Source organism: Drosophila melanogaster, chromosome 3L (genome assembly GCF_000001215.4).
Source record: "Drosophila melanogaster chromosome 3L".
Classification (NCBI taxonomy): Eukaryota; Metazoa; Arthropoda; class Insecta; order Diptera; family Drosophilidae; genus Drosophila; species Drosophila melanogaster.
The window spans coordinates 627,243-648,438 of record NT_037436.4 but is presented as its reverse complement, the minus strand read 5'-3'; the positions used below and the strand labels follow the sequence as shown (position 1 = coordinate 648,438).

At 42.8% G+C, this 21,196-nt stretch overlaps 2 long non-coding RNA genes and 1 other non-coding gene across 6 annotated transcripts; 1 reads left to right on the top strand and 2 right to left on the bottom strand.

Moving 5' to 3' along the window:
* Positions 1-4,538: 4,538 nt before the first annotated feature.
* On the bottom strand, positions 4,539-20,004 carry lncRNA:CR43334 (long non-coding RNA:CR43334). Of its 3 annotated transcripts, none has more exons than NR_048209.1 (1): positions 4,539-20,004. It is a non-coding gene; the product is annotated as a long non-coding RNA:CR43334 (long non-coding RNA). The 3 variants fall into 3 exon arrangements; NR_073905.1 differs by having other exon boundaries at positions 6,107-8,725; NR_073904.1 differs by having other exon boundaries at positions 6,136-19,969.
* Positions 6,151-6,231, bottom strand: mir-ban (bantam). The gene has a single exon (NR_048212.1). It is a non-coding gene; the product is annotated as a mir-ban precursor RNA (primary transcript).
* On the top strand, positions 9,871-10,953 carry lncRNA:CR43423 (long non-coding RNA:CR43423). 2 transcript variants are annotated; one of them, NR_048210.1, is made up of 2 exons: positions 9,871-10,308; positions 10,626-10,953. It is a non-coding gene; the product is annotated as a long non-coding RNA:CR43423 (long non-coding RNA). The 2 variants fall into 2 exon arrangements; NR_048211.1 differs by lacking the exon at positions 9,871-10,308 and having other exon boundaries at positions 10,398-10,691; positions 10,750-10,953.
* Positions 20,005-21,196: the final 1,192 nt, after the last annotated feature.

Below are 21,196 nucleotides of genomic sequence, written 5' to 3'. Positions count from 1 at the left end.
AGTGGGATTCGTCTCGATAAATTTCTTGGCTGTCTATCGATATGAACAACTTAAAACAAGAAGTGCGCCCATATCGGTGTTTAAATGTGAAAACATTCTGGAGACGCGAATAGGGGTGGTAAAAAAATAGTTTTCATTATAAAGCGTATAAAATCACAAATCGTAATTAATTAAACATATGATAAGAGAATAACGCCAAATTCATAATGCAATGTAATTTTGTAACGCATTCTATCCCCAAGATAATAATCTTATATGATCTGGCATCACTGCCATGTGCTTCTGTAAAATTTACATGTAGATAAGTTGACATTTTACTTGACTGATAAACGGAGCAGATTCAAAATTAATTTTAAACTCGAAAAGCAAACGTTTGATAACAACAAACTTCAGTACAATGCGTACAACTACATCGTCATAAATAACTAGAACCGCAGTTCGGACAGCTTTTTGGTGACCCAAATTCGGTTCAAATCTTTAATGATAAGCGGAAGTGCATGTGCTCAATACGCAATGAAAAAGATCTCACAATGTTTACAACTTAATTGAGAATGTATTTGCGCAGCGACGAGTCTCTCAATGAAATGCGCCTGCTTTCGGTTCTGAATGAATGGAATGCATGAATGGGTCGAAAGCTTCGGAGCTTTAACCTAGATTGGCATTTGACCGGCTTTATCTTATGGTTTTTGGAGTGTCGATAATCGTTATTTGTTTGAATAGTTCTATCTCAGTCAATAAATCGTTTTTCTGATTATGGTTTCCGAATTCCATTTCAATTTATCGCTAAAAAAAATTGCGGCATAAGAGTCCCAAAATTAGAACAAACCGTAAAATACTGCTTCGGCATAATAATCTACATAATCATCTGGAAACGAATCGATTCTCGAATGCGGGAAAGCTCACTCGATAAGGAAGACGCAGTACATACATATACCGCAAGACCATGCTTACCGCACACCGCATGTACTACATACATACGTACATCTACATATATTTTGAGATTCTCGGGCGGCACACATATGTACATACTGACAACCGGAAATGAGTTAGTTGAACTTCCGGCATTGCTCGCCTCTGAATGGCGCTGGCCTGCAATATTTTTTTATGTGAGCGACAATAATTTGCACAGTCAGAGTCGCAGCCACAGAAACTGAACTGAAACAGAATTGGAAAGAGAAAGACAGAACGGACAAGTCTCCAAGTGGAAGTGGTCGATCCTAAAGCTACGTATTTGTACATAATGTGCTGCGGTCTAGTCTACATACATAAATATATATATATATATATGTATAGAAGCGAGCTCCCAATCCAATCCCGCCTGCACATATGGGGGAATTATCAGTTCGGTCCGAGAGTTGGATTGCTGTTATTGCTGGGGCTAAGGTTTTCGGGGGGTCTGGCCCGGCCCGTTAGCTATGTCCGTCTTCTTGTTTACTTACTGTACTTATATGTTTATTAGTATGTGATCTTTTATTTCAAACACTTTCCACTCCACGAATAGAATGCCAAACGAATAGAATTTCCTTGCTTACACTTATTGTAAATTTCGGTTATCCATCTTAATAAAACCAATTTTCCGCATTATTGTTTGTGCCCGATAATCATCTATGTATGTTCTGCGTTCCCTCAAAAGAGACCACCCCAGATAAGCACCGACTCTGGCACTTTAATTTGATCTCGGATCGGCAATGGGAAAATGAAGTAGGGAAATAGTGAAAGTGGTGCACTTTTCACATGGCCCAACGGAGACCGACTTGGAAACTGGGATCGCCCGGGCCACCATAAATGCTTATCACAAATTAAGCAATTTATACATATTTCGTGACGTTTTCTGGCAGAACCCGCATGGCCCGTCTAAAAGTTTTCAATTCCTAAATTGAAGATATGGAAAATTAAATTCAAAACGCACTTTTCTATGCGCGATCCGAAGTCGAGACTACATACATAAATTTATTACATTTATTAAATTTGTTACTTTGACTCAAAAAATTCGAAAAAATTGGACCACTCTTCTGAACTTTTCTGCCCACCTTTACTTAAGCTTATGACCTTAAGGATATTGTATTGTAACCTCATTACAAATTAAACTATATTAGAACACATAACATGAGAACCACCAATGCCACCAATATTGTATTGTTGAAATATATCTCTCTATTCATCTACTGTAATTGTAATACCCATGTTTCAATACAAAAGTACAATCTATGAAGAGTGAATCAAGTGAAGAGCCCGATTCTGAGCTTGAATTTGAGTACGAGTACGATTCTCGGTCGTTTAAGTAAGTGGAGTACACGCGCATGTGCGGCGTTACGGAAAGAGTTCCCACCAACAGGAGACACTGGGAAGCAACAACGACAACAACTAAGACAACGACTTCAACTACAACAATAACATCTACAACAGCAACAACTATCTACAGAGCAACAATGCGCACAACAACCACTACGACACGACTGGGCTGAGTTTTACGCAAGTTTCCAGTTGTCAGTGATCTCATTTCGTTGCTTTTTTTTTTTTGGCAAAACTACCACAAAGGCTTAGAGGGGTTACGGGTTGGCGGGGGGTTTGGGGGGGTTCGGGACGGGCAGGGGCTTCCACGGCCGTGGGGTGGGTATTTAGAGAGTATCTCGGCCTAGCAACAGGCAACAAATGATGAACACGTGTGCTGCCTGGCTCTGGCGGGTTAAGATATAGTCAAAAAACAGGGGCAACCACCCTGAACGGAATCGGGGATCGGGGATCGGGCATCGGGGATCGTGGATCTTTGGGCACCCTCCGGTTTCACACACTTTTACGAGCTATTGATGGCGGTGGCAATGGGCTTATGAATATGAATAGATCGCCCTACTTCCTACCTGGTTCACGGATCACGAAGGTAATGGCAACTTAATAGGACTTCTTCTCCCCGAGGATCGGATCGGATCCGTTCGGGTTCGGGTTCGCTATTTGGAACGGGGTTAATTCGAAAAAAGCGCATTCATACCATAGAAAATTTAATTAGTTGTCTGTTGGCTGCCTGCCCCCTCGGGGCATGTTTATTGTTGCGAAAATGGGAAAACTATGAGCCAGGAGTGCGCAGGGCTGCGGTGGTGGTTGCTGCAGGATCGGGAAGAAGCCAAAGGACACGAGATACATCTGCAAACGTGATCGAACACGATGCCGAAACTTCAACAAACTTCAAGTAGAGCCGTCCATCCGAATCTTATTCCCCGGCGCCTTCTGCTTCACTCAACTGGCAGGATTATCACAGGGGTTCTTTGTGCGTCGCCAAATCAGCACAACTCGATCATTAACAATGTTTGTTTGCGTCTTACACCCTTTTTTTTTAATATTTTAATTGCTCTTATTCAGTTGGTTTTTGTAATTATTGTATTTGGGACTCGTTACTCTAATTGATAACCATTAACAGCCCTATAATAGTACGAACTCTGCCATCATTATTATCGTTTGCGTACGAAATATGCAATTTCCTGCAAGTTTCCGGAGCAATACAAATCAGGATCTGGTGGTAGCCGCGTTTCCTTTTGCCGCGCTATGATATAATCTCCGTGGGAAAGTCGAGGAGGACCGAACCGAACCAACTGGAAACGTGGCCATGTGAAGGCCAGCCCAAAAGCCAACCCAACCCAAATCCAAGCCCAACCCACATCACCTGGCCAAGAGTACAATGGAAAGTGCATTAGCAGAGCCTCCGGTGATTTTTCTCTTTTTGTGTTTTTCTATTGCAGCAATTGCGGCTATTTTCTCTTGGCCCACAGATGTATGTATCTGCATCTGTGTTCGTGGCTGCAGCTACATCTGTATCTGTATCTGTATCTGTACCCGTGTCTGTGTGGAGTGCAGAGCGACGCTTTATGGCCAAAACCCCAGCTCCTCTCCTCGACCGGCAACTTTCCCGGTTAGTGCCACTGACATTCCAATGCGTATCCGGGATTGTGAAATGTTTTCATTTCAAGAAAGACACATTTACCGCCGTCTAGCGTCTGCAAACCGTCTGTATCTGTATCTGAGCATGCACTGTATCTGTATCTGTTTGCGTACACTTACAGAAATATACCTCATATGTGCAGGGCAATATTAGCTGAAAGTATCTTTAAACCCTAAAAAGTTGTTGTCTTTACTCGCAGTTGTTGATATTAGTTTCTTGTCTCCCTTTTCTGCATGAAGATCCGTTTGTGTTTCGGCTCAAATTTCTGCGAGTGTAGCGACAATTGTGCTTTTGACTGTTTCTCTCTTTCTCTTGGCCACTCTCCTTCGGCTACGTGCCGCATTTTAAACAATATCAGCACAGTTCACTTCGAGCCAAGGAATCGGAATGCGATGAGCTAAGCTTGGTAGAAGTTTCTCCTGGCCAACTATTTTTGTATCTTGGCCATTTACAACACTTGGATCGATTCTATTTATAAGTATTTTATTGCAGAGAATCAACATTCCGTTGCGACGAGCCAAACTGAGTTTATGCCGCTGAATTCGAGGTATAAAGAGAGATTTTGATGTTGTACCCTATAATTATAATGCCTGTGATTAGCGATTTGATTTGAGCACCGAATGCACGTTTATTTTCTACATCTCTTTAAATCCAACATGTAATACAATACAATCCAATAAGATCTGGGATAATACCTTTAAGTAATGATTACAAATTATCTAAGAACAAAAACTGTGGAGCTTTATAGATAAGCACCAAAATCTAGACAAATACTTGTTTTCGGATATCTTTCGGCTTTGATCATCCATCCTAATGAGGCATAGCACAATAACTGCCCACTAAGTCGCCATGTGAAGTGGCACATTTTGGGCCAATAAGGCGTTTAAATTTAGTTACACAAGGCATTCCGGGGGAGTCGTCGCTCCAGTTTGCATAGCATACGAGTTTATATTGAATTCTAGGAAATCGGAACCGGGAAGTGGGGAAGAAACAGCTGCAGCTGCCACGGGGCATTTAGAAAGTCACCCCATATCCAAGCGCCCTTACCCATGCCCATGCCCATGCCCATTCCGATTCCTATTCCTATTCCAAATCCAAATCCGAATCCATCGCATGTACGTGGACCTATGTGGAAATCGATGTGTGTGTGCATGCTGATTAGCACCTTGGCATGTGCTATATGCCAGAAGCTACATACATACATATATACTAAGCGATATATGTTGGCACTTATGTAAGCCAACGCGTGTTTGTGCTGGAAAATAATCAATTGGTAAATATGTTTATCACGACTTTTCGGCCGTATAGCTCCCCACCTCTGTCCAACGTGCTCCACTTTGTCGATCGTTTCATGAATGAAAAAATCGTCGGTCGGTCGGTCGGTCGGTCGGTCGGTCGGTCGGAGTTCATTGCCCAGGTGGATCGGCCCGACCGGGTTACGTACTCCATGGCACTATACCTTTAACTACACGCATACATCGCTTATCGTCTTCGCAACGTTATCAGCGCCGCGTTTACGACTCAAAAGGGCTTTTGTAATGGGCAAACAAAGCATAAAATACCAACATCAAGTTGTTTAGATTCGGTCGCCGCTGGTATGCTTGGAATGCTGTTTACCCAAGCAGGCCTTCTCATTGACTCCGATTTTCATTCTCCACGTCCAACATCCAACTCGCCTTGGGATGACAGTCGGAAAAGAGGAATAGAGACAATGTAGCTAGCTACAACAGCGGCGCAGGCGCGGCTCTTACACTGAGCAAAATCCACCCATCAGTATGAATCCTATTTCTATGGAATTAACATTTATCCAAAATATTTTATTTTCTTATTAATGGTAATTAAAAGATAATATCACAAGACATGGCGTACAAAATACATGATTTTTGACTAGTTATAGGCAGATTTAACATGTGGTCAGCATCGGCATCTTTTTATTTTTCTAAAATATGCATTTATTCTTGTACAAATATTTTTATGAACATAATTGTAGTCAAAACCTTTGAACCTTTTAAATCCATCAAGCCTATAACTAAATAAGTTTTTATAAGTGCCATGACACTGCACTCACCTTCGATTTCCCAGCCCCATCTCCATCCCCATCTCGATCCGACTGGGATCGGTCGGCATAAGTTCAAAGCTTTGTTACACGATATCGCTATATCTGTGTAGGCACACCAAACAACAAAAATCGACCATCGGAATGTGGAATGTGGTATTCATTGACAAAATCAGCTTTCAAAATGATCTCACTTGTATGAAAAACAGTCAAACCAAATCGAAAACCGGTTTCGTAGTCAAATCATTGGAGTTACAAACGCTTTTCGTTCGTTTTCCGTTTTTCCTCTTTCGATCGTGGTCTTTATAACATCAACAACATCTGCATCTGAGCGTTTTTCACGCACGTGCCTGGCTCACATTTAATAACTATAATTATAATGTATGTCAAGTCGACCGAAATTATATGCTGCCAGTTAACACTTTAAAAAGCAAGAAAGACCACAGAGAAGCGAAGAACGAGAGACTCAAAAGATCCACAAGAGGCGAGAATAAAAATACCTTGGCTAGCCTAAATATTTTCACACGCGCCGCGAGAAAAAAAAAATGATCTTAAGGTTTTAGTCTTTCATTCTTTCCTTCTTTTCTTTTCGTTTTTTTTTTGTTTTGTTTCATAAAAATAGCACACAATTAGTGGCGCTGAGTTTTTGCTTTTTTTTTTTTGGGTGGGGGACATGAACTGTAAAATGCCTGTGAGTTATCAAATTGGGGATTACATACCTTTATAAATAGTTTCTGCGCAGGCGCGCCCGTATTTCTCCAATTGCATTGGTATGTGGAGTGCCTAGCACATACACACTAACATAAAATACACAATCTCCATTTAACAATCATTAATTTAGACGTCGTTCCAGCGGGACGGAGAGGAAAGCGTGCGAAGGGAACGGTGGCGCTGCTCCCGCGATGATCGCACGCTGCTGGGAATGGCCTGGAATCTGGAATGGGAATGAGCTGGAAGCTGTGTGGGAAAGTATGCGCCGCCTCTGCCACCGTCGACGTTGCTGAAATAAACAAGACCAAAAACAACAACCCCAACTGGGCCCCGAAAATTAGGTCAACATTTTTTCATTCACTCTTTTTTGTTGCTGCCATACATATTTCGACACACATATTTTGTGTGTTTAAGTTTTTAGGTATTTTTTATTAACACAAACTTTCTATTGAGCGGCGAATAGTTTTTGTTTCTTTCCCTCTTTTCTCATTTTTTTCACTCTTCCACACATGAACTTCAGCAGACCGTAGCATTAACCGTTAGCTTTTTTATAACACATTTATGGCGATGCGACGGGCGCAACTTGACAATACAAATATCGTTTTTAATTGACATTTATGTTGTGGTATTAAAACGCACCGCTTGCTGCCCTTTTCTGTAACTCCTTCGATTTTCGCATATGCAAATTAATGGTCCCGAAAAATCGGTTCTCCCATCGATATCATATCGATATTCCCGTTGAAGGGCCTTTTTTCTGCTGAATTTGGTTTTCGGACGAAACAACGGAATGCAGACGAGGAACTGCAAAACAAACGGGATAAGTCTGAGCGAAGAGAACGACCGATGACACTGTGAAAAAATATTACGTTTAATATCGCTTGAATTACGAAGTTTTGAGGCTAAGGAAAAACGACTCTCAACATTCTAAACTTAGATATTCAATGTGGTACATTTTCTTACGATGCACAAACAAATTTTTAATTGACTGTCGTTTAACCACAGTATTGCTGCAAAGAATATACGAGTTCAGTAAGATTTTAATTTTCATGTTCACCTTACTCTTATTTCTCTCAGTGTTTTTCGCTCCCTTTTCCCTTTGCCTGTTCTGCCATCCCGCTCGCACCCTGACGCCGCGTGCCCGGTCTTCTTTTCTCAGTAAAACGGTTCTTCTGCTTGTCGCGCCTTTTCTTGCCGCCACTACTATTGCCGTCTCGCCTGTCTGGCAGCCGCATTCTATGCTGGTGGTTGACTTGTTTGTGTCTCCGTCTGCCCGCCTCTTCGTCTTTTTGTGCTGAGTGATGCAACTTTTATGACTGTTCCCGTTCCCGATTCTGTTCCCATTCACGTTCTGGCGGCTAACTCCTGTTCTCAGTGAAGGTTAGGATCGTCGAGTCGGGAAGAATGAAACGGGTCTCAAAAACCCACGCTCAGTCGCATGACTCACGCTTGAAAAATTTCAATTTGAATTTCTAAATAACCGCACATACACACAGCATCCAATTTCAGCCAATAAACGGCGTTGTGTGTGCATGCTGTGTGTGAATTCCGACTTACGAGTGTTCCCATCGAAGGTTAGGCATTATTTTTTTCGTTCGGATGTCAATGGAACCCGATTGGCCGACGACGACAGTCTAAAAACCGAAAAACCAGTTTGAAGACATATTTTCTATTCGCTGCTTATTCTGCTGCTGCTGCTTCTTCCTCTTCTGCATTCCACACACATACACTGGCACACTGAGTTCGAGTTCGAGTTTAGTTTTCCACTTTCCCCCTCCTTCCAGCGTTATTTAAACTTTCTGGAATGCGGTTGTGTCTGCTCTCCTTGGAACCTCTTCGCTGGAACCGCTTTCCCGTGTTTATTTGTTTCATGTTGCTCAAGTTAAGTTAAGTTTTAAGTTTTTATATGTACGCCAATGTTCACACTTTTATATTTATGTGTTTCTCGTTTCGGTTTGTTGCGCGAAAAGCAAGAGCAGGCGAGAGCGGCACAACCATGCGGCTGCAGCTATGAAATTTTACTGAATGAATATTTCTTTTCTTTTGCGCCGATCTTTCATCTTGGCGTTGGAATTCGAAGTCGACAGAGGCAGCGACAGCGGCAGCGGCAGTGGCGTCGGCTGCACAGCGGCCGAGGCAGCGACTTCGTAAAAAGTTGTACCTTTCGAAAGTCGCTTAAGTGTGTGGCTGCGTGCGTGTGTGTGTGTGTGTCGGCTGGATCGCGTTCGTATGTGTGTCGGTGTGCTAGAAAGTTTCGATGCCGAACTATGTTTGAAGTCGCATGCATAAGAAACTTACAAAACGGCATTCCACAAACAAACCGACACTGCCCCTTCCAGTCGATCCCCTTCCAGACGCCTTCTTTTTCGAAGACTGCGAGAAGAGTATCCCTATCTGCATTTGTATCTGTGCTACTTTTGCATTTTGTCACATCAGTATACTGATATATCGGTGTGAAGCGCACTCTCCTCCTCGACAACGAAAATTTTTCAGCTCTTCTCGCGTTTTCCTATGTGTTGTAATCTACGGAACAATAAAAAATGTTGCGGGGCTTTCGTAAGTGTCTTTTTGGAATTTTCGTTTTTTTTTATTTTTTATTTTGTTTTTCTTTGTGTGTTTGTAGCTGGTGGCGTTCTGTTTTTTGTTTTTCGTAAACAACGCACACACACACACACACACACACTCTGTAAAATTCGTCATTGAACGGTAAAAAACAAAAATTCCAACGTGTTTGACTTTGTCTCTAGACAATCTCGCTCGTGTGTGTGTGGATTTTTTCAATTACAAGTTTGTAAATGGAATTTCTGAACTTTATGTGAACGAGGTCATTTACAACACACACACACATTTGTAAAGAAGGGCGCGGGGCTAAGGTTGCTCGGGGAATTTTTGTTACATTCGTCATGAACTTATTTATAGGAAATTCCATAGGCTTTACTGGTTATTTATGGCCGCAGATCGCTGGGGGGATCTACTGGATCCAAAAGCGGAGGAGTGTTGTATCGGTCGGCTGCATGCATATCAAATGCCAAATGGGACAATCCCCAACTGGCTCGAAAATATCACGAAAACGGAAATAAATTAGGCCCGATTGATCGTGGTTTTCAGTAGCTAGAAGTAATTTCTGTTTAGAACTAAATCTAGATATAGATCTTTATGGGAATGGAACTCGAATGGATTTTCTTCTTGAAGAGATCTTTAAATTTACTTGATTTAATCTAATAATATAAAATTCTATTCGGTTAAGCCTGTGCACCTTTCTGATTAGCAATTTCCCTGAAATACACCGGGCGCCAGGTGTATTTACGATGGCCCACAATCAAACCAATCAATCCAGCCAACTGTCCCCGTATCAATGCCATCCATTGACAAGCTTTCGTCGCTTTCGCGGCCCTCCAGTGGAGCAACTCAGGAATCAGTGGATGGACGATCGTCTGAGTGATAAGGTTTTCGGGGCGGCTACTTGACGCAAGAATTTCTGGAATTTCGAAAGTGTACACACACCTGTGTGGACCCCTCGGTAGACGCGGAATAAGGCCCGGAGCAACCAGACCCAAGCAGCCCAGTCACAAAGCACGCGCTCAATCTACGGCTTATCAACAGGCCAACGACGGTAGGCCCAACTATAAATGACATGTGATGCCATAGCCCTGTAGCCACAAACATACGCCAAGGGTACGAAAATACTCAAGTTTGAATCACATGGCACTGGCACTTACCGGGTGGAAAAGAGTCGGCCTCAGGCGGAAATTGAGTTCTGTTCCTCTTCTATCCGCTGAAAGAAAATTGAAAAAAAAAAAAAAACAAAGGGAAAACCAAGCAAGATTTCCCAATCGAAAGCTTCTTGGACTTTCGACCGACTGTTTGTACTATTTACAACACCAACGGAGCAACGTCAAGACCATAAAAATAATTAATACAACTTATCAGCAGGGCCGCGATATACCACCACTTGAGGAGCACACCTATGACGTGGAGGGACTGGCAGAGGCACTGGTACTGGCACTGGCATTACCGTTTTCCTTCCCATTCGCATACCCATTTCCATTTCCAGCCGGCTGCATGGTCAGCGATCGTACGGTAGATGCGATCCGATTCGATGGCAAAAGAATTCCCCCTTTCGGTGTAATTGCTTTTGGCCTGGTCGAAAGTCGGCCCGAACGGAACCGAACCGAACCGAAGCACACCACACCGAACCTAATGATAATACCCGCGATCTAATAGGAAGCACGTGATGCGCATACTGCCCACCGATCATTAAGAAGCAGCAATGCACTTGGAGAAACTAGAGGAATCGAATCATAAATCTTCTTACATACATATGTATATCAGCAGTTGTATCAAGTAACAGAGTGGGGTGGTTATGTTAACCATTGCATTTTGAACTTAAATAAATAATTCAATCCAAAAACAATAGTAAAACCCTATCAATTTGCACTATACCAGCGAACTTCCTTTATGTGCAACCGTACACGGGGCGGCGGAGTCTAATGAAATCGGAATCGAACTGCAGACTGTTGTGGAGTCTAGAGTCTAGAGACTAGAGACCAGACCCCTGGCTAGACAAATTGCACATAATTTCTACTCGAGTGAGCGCGGTCAGCCGGCAAAAAGTGCACCGAACCTGCCCAAAACAACGGCAACGGGATGGATGTGAATGTGGATATAGCCGGTGGCTATATAGTAGTACTGGTACCACTCGACTTGGTTAGATGTCGGAAAAAGACGTCGACAACGACGCCGCACCGGGAGGATCCCAGCCATTTCATGAAAAATTATGTCGTGTACAATTTTATGCATGAGAGACTTGCACAGCAGCAAAAACTGGGCAGCAAAAAAAACTTGGCAAAATTAACAGTGGCTCGTCAGTTGCACTCGCAGTTGCAGTTGCATTTGCACGGTGGTGCAGTGCCGCAGTGGCCGCCAGGTTGGAGGAGATAAGCCGCTGACGCTGACGCCGCTGCAAATGGGCACACGCACACTCGAGAGCCATCAACTGCAACTGCAATTGAGGCAATGGGGCGGTACAGTGGGTCGGATTGGTACTCGCACGGGTAAAAGCTGAAGCTGATGTCCGGTTGGTAAGAATGCCTAAGACGATCTACACCACATCTACACAGATCCTAAAGGATATCAAAAAATATACCTATACATCTATATTAAATCATATGCTTTGTTCGGGTAACTGCTTTTCTGGTCCCACTGTGCTGGGAAAGCGAAGGCTGTTGCATTAGCATACAAGTGTTGGGCAGCGCCACAAAGTCGCACAATTGAAAGGCAGAAAAAAAAATGGAAAGAAAAACAGAGGCAGTAGTGACAACAATTGGCCCGCTAACGAACCGCCCGACGGACGCCGCCCCACCCACCAGTCCCCATTTCCCTCCTGAATGAACCCGCTGATAATGAAAGGGGGAAATTGGGGGGGAGGCGCAGGAACCGGAGCAGGAGTGAATATGGAAATGGCAGTGGATGTGGCTGTGGCTGTGGAAGAAAGCGCATTCGAGCGTCTTGCCGCTTGCATCTTGCCACGCCACCCGACCCAAATTCCAGTTGAATGCACTGGCCAGCGCCCGCCTTTGTGGCCATAGTCCAGTTGGATAGTTGCATCCGCATCTCTGTCTCTTCACAAGTCTGTGTCACTGGCCCAATGCCGACAGCTTCAAAAGCGCCGTACTTTTGTTCTGACCAGGGGTTATATATATGTATCTTTTATCTTTAAATAACTATATAGTGGAAGTTGTAGCATTTCGATCAACTAACATCTAGGTAAGCTCCCTAAACAGCATATACCCCACCCCGTTCTATGGCATTCGCATTCCCGCGAGGCGGATGCAGAAAATCGTGGAGTGGCCAAGCGCTCTCTCTTCGCTCGGTTGGCATAATAATAGCACATTCCTCGGCCAACCAACAACAAGCTGGCTGCAATCGGATGTGGATGTGGCCAAGTAGGAGTAGCAGTCGTCGTCGGAGTTTGGAATCCGCTCCAAATGTGGGCGTCGCCCCGGCCAATGCTGCCCGGCCTACTAGATGCTACGAGACTCCCCTCCCCCCCCTCTTCGTCACTATCTGCGTGGTTCCCGCTGTCAACGCATGATTTGCTATATGCTTCCCGCTCGCATGTCCGGATCTGATGTATTAATGACATTTGGCCCAGTTTCGTTGCCTCCATGCCATGTGAGTGCAGCGTGCGGACGACCGGCGATCGCTGCGAGTGGAGGAGGCTCATTCATATTCATAAATTTAACGTCTTTTTGCGTAAGCCTCGCAGCGGAAGTAGTGCCCCTCCCACAATCGTCGTCGCCGCCTCTGCCGCCACCGCCGCCGCCTTTCCTGATCTGAGACCCATTCATTCGCCCTTTTTCGCCACGGCTATAGCTGAAGCTAAAGCTAAAGCCAAAGCCAAAGCAGCAGCAAGAGCAGCAGAAGCAGCCAGACAATTTGCCGCTCTATTTTCGATGCATTCCCAGCCAGAAAGAGTCAGACACACACGAAACGAAAGAGACGGCAAGAGGGGCAGCTAGAGTTCAAAGCACTATTGAACTCGGGAGCCCAACAATAACAAACTCCACCAAACACTTTCGCCATAAATAGCAGCCAGTGGGATCGGGACGGGAGGTCGCGGGACTGGATTTTATCAACGGAAGCTAAAGTGGGGATATATGTATGTACATATACATATGTGGGGATATATGGGACACATGGTGCGGGCGGGTGTCTCAAGAAGTGAAAACAAAAGTGACTAATGCGAGTGTGCGAGCATTTCCGCTCACTTCCGGTGCGTCCAAATGAGGAAGTGCTGCCAACTGCATTTTTGGAGTGGCACACACAGCACACAGAGAGAAAAGTCACTTGGAAATCGGAGTTGAAAATTAATTTGAAAAAAATTTCATCTTCGAAGATTTGAAATGGAACTATACAAAATTACATTCCTTCCATTAAATAGTTCTCCCTTTAAAACGCTTTTAAAATTTGTATTGCAAGAAAGTCCGATTTTTTTTTAAGTGTGCAACATGTTGAGACCAAAGGCAGAGAAGAAGCAGCCGGTGAAGAGCCGTAAGTAGGCAGAAGACTACGCTGCTGATGAAGAAGAAGTTCCGACGCCCCAGCTATAAATATAAACCCAGCCAAAAGCCGCCAGCCGGAAATAATGTGACCAAAACCACACCGACGAAGCAAACCCGAGTGTGGGTATGTGTGGGTAGCTAGCTGCACGTGTGGGTGAGTGCCAGTGTGCGAGTGTGTGTGAACTTCATTCATTCATAACCGTACACAGTGCATAATCACAGTTGTGGGCAAAATAATAGTAGTCACAGGGTCGATATTAGTGGGATAGTATTAATTTCAATTTTAGATGCCAAGAGTTGGCCAAGTAAGACTTGACTCCGACTGATACTGGATCGATACTGTAGCGTATATATGTATGTACCATTTATTTATAGTTCTCATTTATTTTTGTAGGTTATTGGTATAATCGCGTACCGGAAGTACGTTTAATAGAGTTTTTATTATTTTATTACCATAATTGCGAACACAATCGTATATTGTGAATGAACGAAATCAGCACATTAAGGGAACTTGGATGGGGCATGCTATGCTCGGGTCGATCCCATTGAATGACTGACCCCATAGCAAACAACGACAAACGATAGAGATACGGATCCGATCCGAACTTATCAGTGATTGTTGATGGTGTTGTTGCTGCCGTGCTATGCGTGCTCAATGAAATTTCATTGAAATTTAGAACGAATCTATAAAATGCAACGAAGCATTGGGAGGGGGGTTGGAATGGGGAAATTGTGGAAATGGAGACTGGAAACGGGAACCACGGTGCGATGTTTGCCAGAGATAAAACAGAGGGACACAGTAAGAAATCGTGCTTGAATAGTTAAATATTTTTTAAATCTCTAAAGCATTTAAAGCTGGTAAGTAGGCTACATTATTTTTCTAGCAAGTGGTACATTTTTCTTTAAACGATAACTTGAAAAGGTTCTGTGCCCAAAAATACACGCTAACCAGCAAAAACTATTATTTCCAGCATTGGGATATTTCATATTTGGCGTCCATTTCTTGCAGTGCATCGGCAGCAGTAGCAAGAGCGCATTTGAGGTTGCTGCTGCCATAGTGCTGCCGTTTTTGTTGTTGTTGGAGCGATGATACGAGACGCCGACGCAGGCAGAGCCAGTGGCAGAGGCCGCAGTGTAGGCGTGGGAGGAGGGGGCGGCGTTTGTTGCTGCTGCTGCTGCTGCTGCATGAATTTATGAATGAATCGAATACGTATTCGTGTGTGCGTGCCGTCGCAATCTGCGCATGTGTGTGTGTGTGTGCTGCGCTTGCATTTAATGAATGAAAATCGCAGGCAGCGACAAAAACATAATACACACATGCACCCACACTCAGATCCGCATATATACGCTCACGACACCCACACACGTGCACACTCGCGTACACCCATTATAGTAGCAACGGAAGTAAACCGAACAACAACAAACAACACAACTAACTCATTCAAGTCGAAATGCGAGCGAGTGTCTAAATAAGTCGCTTGAATACACGCTTGATTCCCAGCCTCTTGTTCGGATTATATAGGATTTGATATGGCACATGGTCGGGGGGGCACATGTACATCTGAATACGAATACCCAAGGCGATGTGGTCGGTTCTGATACCCATTCAGCTAGTCAGTCAGTCAGTCCTCAGGAACTCGAACCCCTCGCATTTGCCTGAATTGTCCTGAGTCTGCACTAGTTAGAGGTGCCACTTAATTGCTTTTTTTTTATTATTGCTAAAAAAAGACATATGGCGCTTAGAGAAAAGTATTTAAAAACTCGTCGCAACTCGTAAAAAACTACCTACTAAGTCCGATCTGATTCACTAAGAATTCTCTGAAATTCTAACGACCCTTGGTATTTATAGAGATTAGAAAACGGCAACGATTTGATAGTTCCCAGAATAGGAAATCGAATTTGCACATTTGCAGATTGAGTCACAGGCGACCTATGAACCAGAACCAATCCATGACCAGCTCCAAGTCCATATACAAATAAGCCCAGAATAGCCGAGAAAGTAGCCATGCCACTTAGTCACTTTCGGGGAAACTCGATGAGTACGATCAACGACCGCCGACAGATTAGAAATATATATACATACATATATGTACATATTGTAAGTAGATATGGAAATGGCCAGGCAGTAACGAGATCGAGAATTACAGAAAACTATGACGCACGCAAGGAAACTTATGAATGTACCACATGTACATATATCTGTGTAATTTTTGTGCAGGGCCTGGACATTTACGAGTTGATATTATTATTGGAGATGCGGCGGCGATAATATTGCAAAACAACGGCTGCCCAGAAGGGAAAGAGCCGTGGCTGAAAAAATAGCAGCGGCAAATGACGCACAAAAACTTTACAAGGTTGTCTGCTGCGGCAATGTAAAGTGGCGTTGTGCGGTGGGTGGTGGGCGGTGGGTGGTGTTCGGTGTGTGGTGGTCGTTGAGAGGCCAATGTGTACGTCATCGAGAGCTGAATGAAATCGAAATTGACTCGGGCCATTTTACGTCAGAGCCAAACAAAAAAGAACGAAGAAGCTAAACGATTTCCAGGCGATGCCGCGATTTCCTCTCAGATCTCAAATCTTGTTAATATTTGTTTGGCCGCGTATTTGGATTGCGATTATTTATGCTGCTCGATGACGTTCGCTTGTAAAAGACTTTGGCCAGCGCCTTAATTGCGCCAACTGTGCGCCTAATTATGGCAGACACTGTGGCAGATATAGCTAGCAGAATATAGCTGGCAGAAGGAGAGATCCGTCGCGGCATTTATAAATAAATCGCTGTCTATACGAAAATAACTAAACGGATCATTATCGTTGGACATGTGCGACAGCGTCTGGTCAATTAAAAGCCATAAAATGTCATAGAGCATCTAGGATAGAGGGTGTCTTAAAAATAAGTATTTTTTGGATTAAAGTTCACTGCAGCTCGAGAGAAGTTCTATAGTTTTAAAATGTTCGCGTGTTTAAGCTGGGAAATTTAATTTTTACCATACGTATACGTTATATTTTGGTTCAAAGCTTTTAATATATAATATTGGATCTTAAAAATCTTCAATAAAGTTGGAATCAAGGTGACAGAAACAGAAATATATATATATCTATTCACTTGTAGTTTTCTGACTAAACGCATTTCCCATTGAGTGACATTATCATTTGAAGAGAAAGCAACTTGCTAATTGGAGGCTTGACAAACATTCCTGTCTTACCAATTTGTAGTTAAACCCTTAATGTCTTGCCATTATGTTTTGGTTCCCACAAATTAAACAAAATATTCGTGTCAAAGCGGATCGATCAATCACGAATATGGAACATGGAGCATGTGGTTAATTTTACCCCCAGAAAACGAAATTATTTTAATTCTTGGCTCGTGTTTTTTATCTACAGCCAAAGATCTGCTGTTCGCGGATTTAGGTTGTGCGATTTTGATCAGATTCGGACGACGAATGATAAATGCGTAAAACTCAAACTGGTTCAATTTTGTGAATACTTTGATCTTGTTACCGCTTCTGTTGCTGTTGTTTTCTTGTGTTTCGTGTTGTTGTTGCGCTGCCACGGGCAGTGCCAATCTTAATTGCGCATTTAAATATAATAGAAAGACAGAAACTACTACAAAAAGCAGAAAAAACTACCATACAACAATAACTATAAACACAGATACACATGGCGACTCGTTTGCCAGTTCATTCCCTCGATGCGAACTTGAGGCTCGAATAAGGCGCCTCCAAGTACAACAATAACGCCAGCAGCAACCATTCAGAACTGGGTAGGCCTCGGCCCCCGACAGCCCGATAGCCCGAAAGCCCGAAAACAGCGAAAACCCCTTCCGAAAAACTATTTAGTGTGTGCCCATCTGTATCCGTATCTGTCGGCTCTGTATTGAAGCTGCGCATATTGCGCCTTGGCTGTTTATTACGTACTATATAGTACGGACAATACGCATTGGGGCTGCAAACTCATTTTGCGCACTAGTTTTGCCGCTCACCAAATTACCGCGGCGCTTTGGCAACCCTAATGGGTTTCAAATTACCAGAGGCGCACAAAAAATATTAATAATACTCGTAACAATGTTCAATTATCGAATTAAGTGATTTCATTCAAATACGCTAACTGGGTTGCAGTTGACTTCTGTAATTGAAAACCATTTGTCCTTCTGAACAAAAATTTGTTACAAAATAAACATTTTAAACTCAATACGTTTAGAAAAATTGCCTGGGATATCGGGCTTACCGGGATAAAACATTTTCAAAAGTATGCAACACCTTTTTAATGCTCACACTACAATATTATAATATTATTAACAAGATCAGTTAGCTCAAGCTCAATTTGTAAGAATTATATTATTTTTAGCACGGTTAGTGTATTTAATTTTAAGTATAACCCATAATAGTTATTTTTAAGCTTCAGTTTATAATAGTTTTAATTAATTTACCGGTGCAACTGTGGTTCCCCTTTGCGAAGCTTGCCTGTATATGGATTCACTTAAATAACAGTAAATGACAATCTGGCAACGCCGCGGGGAGAGAGCACTCGGTCGCTCGCTCGCTCTCCCGATTGCGGTGTCGGTTGCGTATACTTGATATTTTTTTGGTGCGCAAGAAAGTCTCTCAAATTGACTGCTGTAAGGACACATGGCTGCGCAGCCGGCGTCGCAGTCGCTCTTTTTGTTTTCCTTTACTTATTTTTTCTTTTTTAGGACTTGCAGTGGAACAGCTGTTTTGTGTTATGGCAAACAGCTGTTCGAGTTGCACTGCATGCACACAAGGGCGCTGCACATTTTAACACACGTAATAATGAAATAAAACATTTTTAAACAAATTGCATTCAATACTTACAAACAAAGCCCATTAGACGGTGATTATATAAGCACTAGACTGCCAGCCCTGACAACTCAGTGTGATGGTGTTGGTGTGTCTGTTGGTGTGCCTCTTTGTGTGGCTGTTGTTGAGTGTTGGTGTGTTTTAATTTTTTTTTTCGTTTTCCGTTCGCTGGTGTTGGTGTGCGTGTGTGCCAGTTTAGTTAAATGCTGAGCACACGCACTGAAATTCAGCAACAACAAGAGCAGCTACAACAACACACCAACAACATCAATATAAGGCTAGGCAGATAGGCAAGTTTGCCTTTTAGTTGTTTCTGTAGTTTACTTTGTTGTTTTATTTGTCGACAGCGGTCTGACTGGCTAGCTCTGGTCTGGTCCCCGCCCCCTCGTAGCCCCCATCGCCGCCCTCCCCCTGGCTATATGTCGTATCTAAAACATTTGCGCTTTAAATAAATACACAGAGGGTATTATAAAAAGGCAAAAGAAACGAAACGAGGAAAACTAGTCGCGTACAAAAAAACAGCAAGAGCAACAACGACAAATTAGTTCAATGCACGCCGCCAAAAGAGTGTGTATAAAGAGCTTATCCACTCCCACCCCACAACTCTGTTATAGGGTGTGTTTGTTTTGATTTATCTTATATCTCTGTATCTTGTAGGCCCTTTCATTGATAGTACATCGGTCGTACATCAGCGTAGGGCACAGTTTCATTCATCATCGCTGCCTTAATCATCATCTGCGTCTGTCGTCTCATTGTCACTGGTACAAAGTTCACATGTACACATACATATATATGGACATGCAATCAAATAAAATTTTTTTGATTGTATAAGTTCACAGTTTCTTTGTGCGCCATTTTTTGTTCTTTCCAAATACTTATATATGTACGTACGTACATATGTATGTATAAGCGTTTCGGGTTCTTTATTTGAAATTTATTTATTGTTTTTTTTTTTTTTTGTATTTACTTTTCCGCTTCTAATTTTAATTATTCAGTTGCGAGGCTCAAAAGTCGCAAGCGAGTTTGTTTTTAATTCTTGTTGTTGTCGCGTTTGTTGTTGTTGTGTTCCCCTAGTTTCGCCTCTCTCGCTTTAGGTTTTTTCGTTTTTTTTTTATTGTTAAATACGTCGTTTAAGTTGCTCTTGGCTGGCTTGCTTTGTTTTCTTTGCAACTGCGTCGTAAAAAAGTTGCAAATTTTTTTGGGCAATTTAAACGTTAGGTACACTACACTTGTTCGAAGACACTATTGACTCTTAAAGATTCGAGAATTGAAAGAATCCCGGCACGTTACTTGACAAGAAACCCCTTAACAGTGTGACCAGATGCCAGCGACAGTCCTACTCCATACTCAACACTCTACACACTATAATTCCCAAGTGCTGAGTCCGGCTCACCGCCTCCTCCTTCTTTTCGATGGCACTGTCGGTGACGTACTGAAACAAATGCCTCACGAAACTTTAGTTTGCGGCGCAATCAACGACATACCCATACACCAACACACCAACACATTAGCGGGGAGTTCACACTGATACAGATACAGGAGCAGAGCAACAAGTATGAATGAATGCGCGCTTGCCGCGGCCTCTGCCGACGACTCTGCCGGCATCGCCTGTAGGTGTGAGTTTGCATGTAATGGTTGACGCCACACAATCGGGGTACTCGGCATCGGAATTGGAATCGGAATTGGAAACGGGGCCTGCGGAGGGCGGTCGGCATCTAACATTTTTTGGCCCGCTCTGTCTGCTTTTGTTGTCGTTGCTCCCCAGTGTTCGGAAAAACATAGCAAACAAACCTCGTACACACACACACACGCACACTCGCCCAGATACTTGCTCCGTCCCTCTCTCGCCTACAGCGAAAGCCTAGCTGCTCGATTGCATTGGCGTGCGAGAGCGGTGTCTAAGCACAGCGAGAAATTTTCATTAACGAAACGATCGAAAGCAAAATGGCGGATTTGGCAAAGGCAATCATAACTATTTATCGCATGGTTTGCGGTTTTGGGGATCCAAAATTTCGAAATGGTCTTTTAATTTTTGCATAACTTGTGTATAATTTTACGAAGTTTTGTTAATCGATTAACAAAAGTTATCCGTGTTATGCCGTCTGCACGTTTGGATTTCCCTTTGAAAAGTTTTAATTTTTTAAACAATCCAAAAAATTGTAATGCAAACCTAGCTTTCTTGGTTTATTTCTTGTACGTCGACATTTCTAATGTATTTAAGGTCCATCAATTCGTATTTATTTCGCTTAAATCCTCCCGAATATCTATAAACAAGCCAGTACAGAACAGTTTGCTCATGTAAATGAGAATTTAGACTCAAAACAATTAGCAACCAGCATTAAATGGTTCTAATAATAAGCGTAAAACGAGTTTATTTTTATTTATATCAGCATTGTAATTGCACTGCCATGTGATTAAGGCTAAGTCAAATCAATACATGGCGTTTCTTAATGATTGTGTAGTGTACGGGAACGACGCGGGAAAGGAATATTTAGAAATATGTATAGAGTAATTACGTGCTATTATTATATAAATAAGGTGCAATTCAATATCTTATAAATATGGTTGCTTAGATTAGGTCCACAGAGGGATATTACGTAAGCCGAATTACGATTTTTTCTAGGAC